Raw genomic sequence first — 9,313 nt, 5'->3', positions numbered from 1 at the left:
AAATGCATACTAAAGATCAATAAACTAAATATGGGAGAAAGGATATATACAACTTGATATGTGTCGGGCCTGTGAAGTTGATGATTGACTTGACTTGCATCACCCTATGCATATATGAATGCATACTTTTCTGCTAATCTGGTCAATGGTCTGCTCTGAAAGTTGTGCCCTGTAGTTGGTAACTAATCCTCACACATTGAATATTAGATAAAACCTGCATGAATCAAAACAAATGTAAGCTCATATGAAATAAAATAACTGAACAAAAGCAAACGCTAAACTAAAAAACAAAACTAATTCTACTATCTACATATGATACATTCCTCTGCTCAAATCTTATTCCTTCGTGAGATCTTAGACCTCGCACTAACCAACCTGTAAGGAATCTGAAATGTAGGGCTTCAGTTTTTGCCCATTCACCTTAAATGTGCCTCCGGTCTGTGGATCAAACAATGTCACTGCCCCATGTGGAAATACTTCTTTCACAATGTAAGGTTCATCCCATCTTGACCATAATTTTCCTAGGAATAGATGTAAACGAGAATTGAATAACCAAACTTTCTGATCCAGCTCAAACACTTTTCTGATAATGTGCTTATTATGAAAGGCCTTAGTGCGAGCTTTATATAACTTGGCATTCTCATATGCATCATTCCTGAGTTTTTCTAACTTGGTGAGCTGCAATGATCTCTCTTTGCCAGCCTGGGTGAGGTCAAAATTAAATTTCTTGATTGCCCAATATGCTCTGTGCTCCAACTCGAAAGGGAGGTGGCACGCTTTCCCAAAAACAAGATGATACGGGGCATGCCAATGGGAGTTTTAAATGCAGTCCTATATACTCAAAGTGCATCATCTAAGCGCTAGGACCAATCCTTGCGGTTCGGACGAGCTGTCTTTTCTAAAATCTGCTTTATTTCCCTATTAGAAACCTCGATCTGTCCACTGGTCTGCGGATGATAAGGAGTGGTGAATCGATGATTGACATAATATCTTCTCAAAAGAGAAGCTATCTGTACATTCCTGAAATGCTTGCCACCACCACTTATCATCGCGCGTGACACACCAAAACGACTGAAAATATTATGCTTAATGAACTTAAGCACCACTCTATGATCATTGGTCTTGGTTTCCACAACCTCGACCCATTTAAATACATAATCGACAACCACCAAGATATACAGATTACCGAATGATGGCAGAAACGGGCCCATAAAATCTATGCCCCACACATCGAAAATCTCTACAATCAAAATCGGGAGCAAGGGAATCATGTCCCTCTTGGACATGTTCCTAGTCTACTAACAACGAATACATCTTCTGCAGAACTCATGCGCATCTCTGTGGAGTATGGGCCAAAAAAATCCAGACTGCAAAACCTTTGCAGTTGTCTTCCTACTACTAAAATGCCCTCCACAGGCTGAATGACAAAAACTAAGGATGGACTCATACTCCTCCTCTGGGATGCATCTTTTGATGATCTGATCTGCACAATATTTGAACAATTCTGGCTCATCCTAATAATATTGTCTCACTTGTGATAAGAATCGCTCTCGCTCATTCTTATTCCAATGCTCAAGGATCTACCTCGAAACCAGATAATTCACAATATCTGCAAATCAGGGTAACTGCAATGTTCTAACTACCATGATCTGCTCATCTGGGAAAGAATCACTGATTGGTCTCTGATTCTGAGTGGTCTCCATGATCAGTCTAGAGAGATGGTCTGCTACTACGTTCTCGCTTCCCTTCTTATCTCGAATCTCGAGATCAAACTCTTGTAGTAACAGGACCCATCGGATGAGTCTCGGTTTGGTGTCTTTCTTGCTAAGAAGGTACTTCAATGCAGCATGATCAGAATAGACAACCACTTTCAAACTGAGAAGATAGGACCTAAACTTATCCAACGCGAATACGACTGCGAGTAGTTCCTTCTCTGTCGTTGTATAATTCATTTGAGCATCGGACAGAGTTCTACTCGCGTAGTATATCATATAGGGCTTCTTATCAATCCTTTGTCCTAAAATAGCCCCCATCGCATAGTCAGAAGCATCACACATAATCTCGAATGGAAGCGTCCAATTCGGAGGTCTCAAAATGTGAGCAGTAATCAAGGCATCTTTGAGTATCTCAAAGGCCTTCATGCAATCATCACTAAACTCAAAGGGCTGATTCTGCTCCAATAATGAGCAAAGCGGTCGAGAGATTTTGCTAAAATCCTTGATGAACTGCCTGTAAAATTCTGCATGCCCTAAGAATGACCGAACCTGCCTAACAGTGGTAGATAGAGTCAATCATGAAATAGATTCCACCTTCGCTCTATCAACCTCTATCCCTCTCTTGGATACAATGTGTCTGAGTACAATCCCTTCCTGGACCATAAAATGGATCTTTTCCCAACTCAAAACCAAGTTTGTCTTCCTACACCTACTCAGTACTCGAGTAAGTTTCTAGAAGCAATCCTCAAATGAAGAGCCATACACCAAAAAATCATCGATAAAAACTTCCATGACATCATCCACCATGTCAGAGAAGATAGCTAACATGCACCTCTGAAATGTTGTCGGGGCATTGCAGAGCCCGAACGGCATACGTCTGAACGCGAAAGTGCCATAAGGACAGGTAAATGTGGTCTTCCCTTGATCGTCAGGATGGACAACTACTTGATTATAACCCAAATATCCGTCCAAGAAACAGTAGTAGCTCTGCCCTGCGAGTCTTTCCAAAATCTGATCAATGAATGGCAGCAAGAAGTGATCCTTTCGTGTTGCCACATTCAGTTTTCTGTAATCAATACAGACTCGCCACCCTGTGGTGGTCCTCATCGGAATACTTTCCCCCTTTTCATTCTTCATAATAGTGAGTCCAGATTTCTTCGGCACCACCTGAATCAGACTGACCCACTAGCTATCAGAAATGGGGTATATGATCCGAGCATCTAACCACTTAACCACCTCATTTTTCACCACTTCTTTCATGTTGGGATTTAATCTTCTCTGCATGTCGCACACCGGCTTTGCTTCTTCATCACAATGAATCTTGTGTATGCAGAATGAAGGATCAATCCCTTTCAAATCGGCAAACCCCCAGCCAATCGCTGCCTTGTGCTCTCGTAAAATGTCAAGCAGTCTCTACTCTTGCTCCTTTGTGAGCAGTGACGAGATAATCACAGGCAGAGTCTCATCAATTCCGAGATATGCATACTTGAGTGAATCCGGTAAGGGTTTCAACTCATGTTTCAGGGGAGATTTTATCGAGGATTTGGCTGGGGTCTCCATAAGTGGTGGAAGAGGCTCAATGTTTCCTCTCTAAGGAGGGAATCCTGACGAAACTATAGATACATCTACACTAACTCTACAACTATACTCTCCTGTATGATACAAATCTAGGGAATTCTCTGTCATGTACAACTTTGGTTGTGCTTCCACTAAATCCTGTGCGATATCAACCTGGAATCACTCCATATCTCCCACTGGACCCATCGCGGCATTGAAAATGTTCAACCCGACTTTTCTATTGCCGAATGACAAGTCCATAGCTCCGGTTTTGCAATTGATACATGCATTGGCAGTCGCCAAGAATGGTCTGCCCAGAATGATTGGAGTCTGGTGCTGGCTATCCACTTCTTCCATATCAAGGATAATGAAATCGACTGAAAAGTAGAACTCATCCACTTTAACTAGCACGTCTTCCAAAACACCTCTCGGTACCTTGACAGAACGATCTGCCAGTTGAAGTGTAATCGGGGTCGATCTCATTTCTCTTAGCCCAAATGAATCATAGAAATATCCAAACAGAATGTTCACGCTTGCTTAAAGGTCAAGCAAAGCGCGTTCTATCTAAATGTTTCCTATGGTACATGCAATAATCGGGGCTCCAGGGTCCTTGAGCTTTGGTAGAGTCTGATGCTGAATCACTAAACTCACCTGCTCAGTCAGATGGACCTTGGTAGGAACTTTTCCTCTAGATTTCCTCTTTTGGGTACAGAGTTCCTTCAGAAATTTGGCATAAGCCGACACCTGCTGAATGGCATCTTGAAAAGGTAGGTTAATCTACACATGCTTGAAGATCTCAAGCATGTCTTGGACCTTCGTGCTTTGCTTTCCTCTGACACCGGGAGATTCTAATGATTTGAGATAGGGTGGTTTGGGGATATACATTTGGGGTCCTCCTCTTTGTGAGGAGGCTCACTCCTATCTTGCTCCTAAACTAGGGTAGAGGACTGAGCCACAGAAGATGGTATGCTCGAATCTGGCTCATCGGTCTTCTCTCTACTCTCGACGTGATACTCACGTCCACTCCTAAGGGCCATAACAGATTTGGCTTGTTGTTGTGACTCAGTAATGTACAAGCCTCCCATCATTTGTTCCGTGCCCTTCGGGTTCATCACTGCCTGACTCGGCAGACTACCCTCAGGTTTCCTACTGATCACTTCAGCTAACTGTCCCATCTGTGACTCTAACTTTGTGATGGAGTGAGTATGCAAGCTCAAAATCTGAGTACACTTCTCGAAAGCATTCTGATTAGAGGTTTTTCTCTCTTGGAACACTTGGAGAAGTCTCTCCTCGAAAGAAGTCTGTGAAGCAGACTCTTGTGAGATTTGAGGAGGAAATGAAAGAGTGTTCTGAAGATAGCTCGACCTCTGAAATGTCTGAGTGAATGCTGGTGGACAAGCCAGCTAAGAAGATGGAAGCTGGGTAGAAGGCTGTTCTTCTAGGAAAAATTAGGATGGTTACGCCACCCCGGGTTATAGGTAGGTGAATATGGATTGTTCGGGGGTCTGACGTAACCTTGAGTAGCCTGAACTTACTCTTGCACAAATTCAGGGTACTGAGCTGCCGAAGGGCACTCAGTAATTGAATGTGCCAGACTGGCACATAGAGTACACACCTGCTGACAGATAGATGGGCCCGCAAGAAGTTGATCCAACTTCTAAGCAATCATATCCACCTTGCATTGTAATGCAGTAGATGGACCAATCTCGAGAACACCACCTTTCTTAGGAATGCTAGGTGCGGTTCTATCAGAATGAGAGCTAGAAGCATGATGGAGAGAATTTTCTGCTAATGTGTCAAACAGTCTCTATGCTTCATCTTCGCTCTTCAACATGAAGGTCCCTCCGCATGAAGAATCAGTCATCTGACGATTCCTATCAGACAATCCATCGTAAAAACTCTGCACCAGTTGTCATCTCGGCACCTGATGATGGGGACACTTCCTAAGGAGATCCTTCATCCTCTCCCAGGTCTCATGAAACTGCTCACCATCTAGCTCTGAAAAGCTAGTGATGGCTCGCCTATACTGGTTCATCCTACCTATGGGAAAGTATTTTCTTAGAGACTCCTGCTGCAACTGATCCCAAGACCCTATTTCTATGGAATCTAAGGACTTTAGCCAATACTTGGCTTTGTCCTTCAATGAGAATGGGAACAGGGTCAATCTCAATGCATCATCATCGAAATTTTGTATCTTCACTGTAGAACAGATTTCGAGGAATTCGTCTAAATGCCTATAGGGATCTTCATGACTAAAGCCATAGAAAGATGGGAGCATCTGAATGATACTGGCCTTAATCTCGTAATGAGGCGCTCCTACATCCGGTCTCCGAATGTAGGATGCTTGAACATAGTCTGTGGAAGTGAAGTACTCCCTCAGAGCACATGGAGGAATTAGAGCTGGAGGATCCATATCACCCACTGTTGTCGAACTTCGAGGAGAATGTAAAATTCTCTCTGGGTTGTCAACAAATGGATGCAATGGAGTACCTAAAGCTCTTCGCCCCTGCATACACTGGTACTAAGACCAAATATATGAAACGACCTAAATCTAAACTAGGCTAATTTAATCTAAACACTATAATTCAAATAATAAAAGCAAAGAACAACTAATAATATTAAGCTAACTATGTCAGAATTAACTAACTATGCTAGATGAATAATAAAACAAAAATTAATCTAAATTACCAAAATAAAAGAATACAGGAAATCACAAACTATGTTTTCTAAAACCCACCCGTCTAATCGCTCCTTGAAGAATGTATTTCAGTGAATCCTAGAAAAATAGTAAGTGAATCCTATATTTACTAACTATGTTAATCCTACTAACTAAAAAAATAAGAACAGCTAACTAACTAAACACAGATTCATAAACTGAAATCTAAAGAAATAACAAAATATATTCACCGTTCCCCGTCAACGGTGCCAAAATTTGGTTGGATTTTTGCAAGCGGTATTTTTAAACAATAATTTTCAATAAAACAGTTGGAAAATCGTCAACCAAAACTAATAAAAGTCGACTTTCCACGGATGTGGCAAGTACGGGTCGAATCCACAGGGAACAGGAAATATCCAAATTATTTCTAAACACTTCAATTTATTAATATCAAGGTTAAAAAATACAACTTTCACGAATGAATAAACTCTAAATTACAGTTAACTAACAAACAAATTTCTAAAATCTCCTCTAGATCACCAGCGGCAATATCGTCTTTTCACCACACTTGCAAGAGAAATTTTTTTCTGAATCAACCTGATGATCTACTGGAAACTTTATCAACCTAAAACACAAAAAGATAACAAGTCAGTATACAGTTATAATAAATAAATCTAGAAATTCTGCTAAATCTAATTCTACAAGAACTTACTGAACTAAATTCTAATTCAAATTAAAAACTAACTAAATTATCAATTCTAAATCTATCAACTAATTATGCTATGTCTAACTACGTTAATTGATGCAGATGCACTAACTAATATGCAGAAAAACACTGAAAACTACCAAAAATCAAATTACCAATGAAATGATTGTTTTGCCCCTAACTAGTGCAAAAGTGGATTCTGACAGCTTCTCGCAAACAGAGGATTTAAAGAGGCAAACAAAGTCCGAATTTCACGAAATTTCTTTTGTTCTGTTTCTGACAGATTCAAGAATCTGTCAGATTTTACGGAATTGAAAAATTCATTCTGAAACGCCAGATATAAGTGTTTCAAATTCGTAAAAATTCTGGAAATCGTAGGTCCCGAAACTGAAAAATCCGAAAAAGCTGATTTTGGAAAACACTTAAAATTCAAATTAAATCAACTCGAAATGAGCTGATTTTTGGTCTGCTGACAGTGAACGCTCTGATAAAGAGAATAGAACAAAATATTTGGGAAAAATTAAAAAATTTGCACATAAAATGACGAGTGCAAGATGCAGCAAAAATCGAGGTTTGAAATCAATGCACTATTCACTTACATGAATCCACTAATGACATTGTGACGGTAAATTAGATGCAAAAACAGTCCTAAATACTGCTAAATGGCTGTCAAAATACAAAGAATGAATGCAATTAAGCTAAATACATAAACATTTAGATGAAACACATAAGTTAAGGGTAACTCTAATCTAAACAACACGCCAAGTTTCACCTATCATGAACTAATATGTACTACTATTTGAAATATCTAAACTACTAACTTAATTAATCCTAATGCAATATTTCTAATGTAAACTAAATGATGAACTAAAAACACGAAAATTCCATACAAAACTAAATTAACATTAGTATGACAAAGAACATTAACTCAATTTAACTAATTAATTTAACTAAAATGAGTAACTAACTAGGGTTAATTAGGAACCAGGATTAATTAGGGTGGCGGTTTAAGATTGACTTTGACTTAGGTTCACGCCACCCTATGAACACACTAGTTTGACTAAGTTAGAAAATTAATTAAAATAGAACCTAAGAATTTAAGACAAATTATGTAAAACCAAAAATTAAGAAAAGAAAAATTATTTAAATGAATCTAATTAAGTTACATGCCTAAATGAAAGTTAATTACACTGATGAAGACTACCTAAGTGATGAATCACTTACTAAAACCTAAGACTAATTCAAACTTACTAAAATGATTAATCCTAAACCTATGCTAGGTCAAGATAAAAAGTTAGAAAAGGGTTACTCAATGAGACTTAACGAAATTGGAAGGAAGACTATTCTCCATAATTGTCTTAGAAACTCAATTGGAAAGCTTGGGCTAGCAAAATCGTCCAGCTAGAGGGACCCACACGGTTTCTAATTTTGCATTAAAAGCAATAAATCCTTTTTGAAAATCTTTCCCAAACCACGATTCTGGAAATGGATTTGAAAATTAAACTTAGTTTCCAAACATGTAAAGGAGGGAAAGCCTTCTATATTTGCTGGATAAAAATTCAAAGCCTTCCTTAAATGAATTCCACGAATTTGTAGGAGTCCAACTTACCAAATTTGTTTTTTCAACCTCAATTACTCAATTACCCCTCTTCTAAAATTCAACATTACTTAATTAATTATCTTAACCTAACTAATCTAACCTATACAACTAATACCAGGGGTATGAATGACATATAAATCATGATTTTTGAGAAGAACTAAATTAGACAATACACCAAAAATCAAAACTACCTAAACAAGAACACTAAAACGTTTTTGGACATTAACTCCCAATTCATTGAATGTAGACACTCTAGCTAACATACCTAATCCTAATAAACTTACCAAATGCAACCTAAACTCAATCTGGACTGTAATGGCAGACGTCTCTTTGGAGAAGAAAGCCACTCTAACACACTAAAAAAATGACTTTACCTAAACTATGAAAAACGATAGTAAAATTTTTTTCTTTTTCTTTTGAACAAAATCCAAACGAAATTGAAATCAACCTAATTATCAACTAAATCCAATGTAAAACTGCTAAGACACGACCTACTGAGATTGCAGCAAAAAGAAAACTAATAACTAAACTCAAACGACAAAATTTTTGTTAGACATGAACACGATATATAATAGCCGATCAATTCGGCTTGACAAACCTAAGACATGAACAACGACCCAACATGAAATTAAACCAAATTATACTGGAAATGACTGGAAACAATATCTGATTGACACACTATGATGCCACAAAATTTCAGAAAACAGAAAATAAAAAACATCAAAATTGACTAGAATAGATCTAGCCGATTTTCAGTTTTGATTAAAACGACTTGTAGAACCAAAAACTAACGCCTAATCTAGGACCACACACAAAATTCAAAACCAGGAAATAAAAGAAAAACGACAGTGGTTTGCTGTCAAAGAATGAGAAAAATCAGAAAATGGGCTGAGGTTTAAAGAGTCAACTATAGGTTACACGAATCTATGTAAAAGAATGGAGGAACAAAAGACCTACCTCAAGGGCGATCCGACGACTGTGGGGGTCGAAAGAGCGGAATCAGCCTATGGAGATGTGCCTCATCTTCTTCGATGATGCTAGAACGTCACAATGGTACTCTTTCTTGCAGCTGCACCACG

General features: G+C 38.7%; 1 pseudogene; it reads right to left on the bottom strand.

Annotated features, from left to right (window-relative positions):
• Positions 1-839: 839 nt before the first annotated feature.
• LOC149828570 (uncharacterized) lies at positions 840-3,275 on the bottom strand (annotated as a pseudogene).
• Between the last annotated feature and the right edge of the window lie 6,038 nt (positions 3,276-9,313).

The sequence above is a fragment of the Nuphar pumila genome, chromosome 9 (genome assembly GCF_984573655.1).
Source record: "Nuphar pumila chromosome 9, dmNupPumi1.hap1.1, whole genome shotgun sequence".
NCBI lineage: Eukaryota > Viridiplantae > Streptophyta > Magnoliopsida > Nymphaeales > Nymphaeaceae > Nuphar > Nuphar pumila.
Note: the sequence above shows the minus strand (reverse complement) of the source record. Positions and strands in the feature narration are given on the sequence as shown.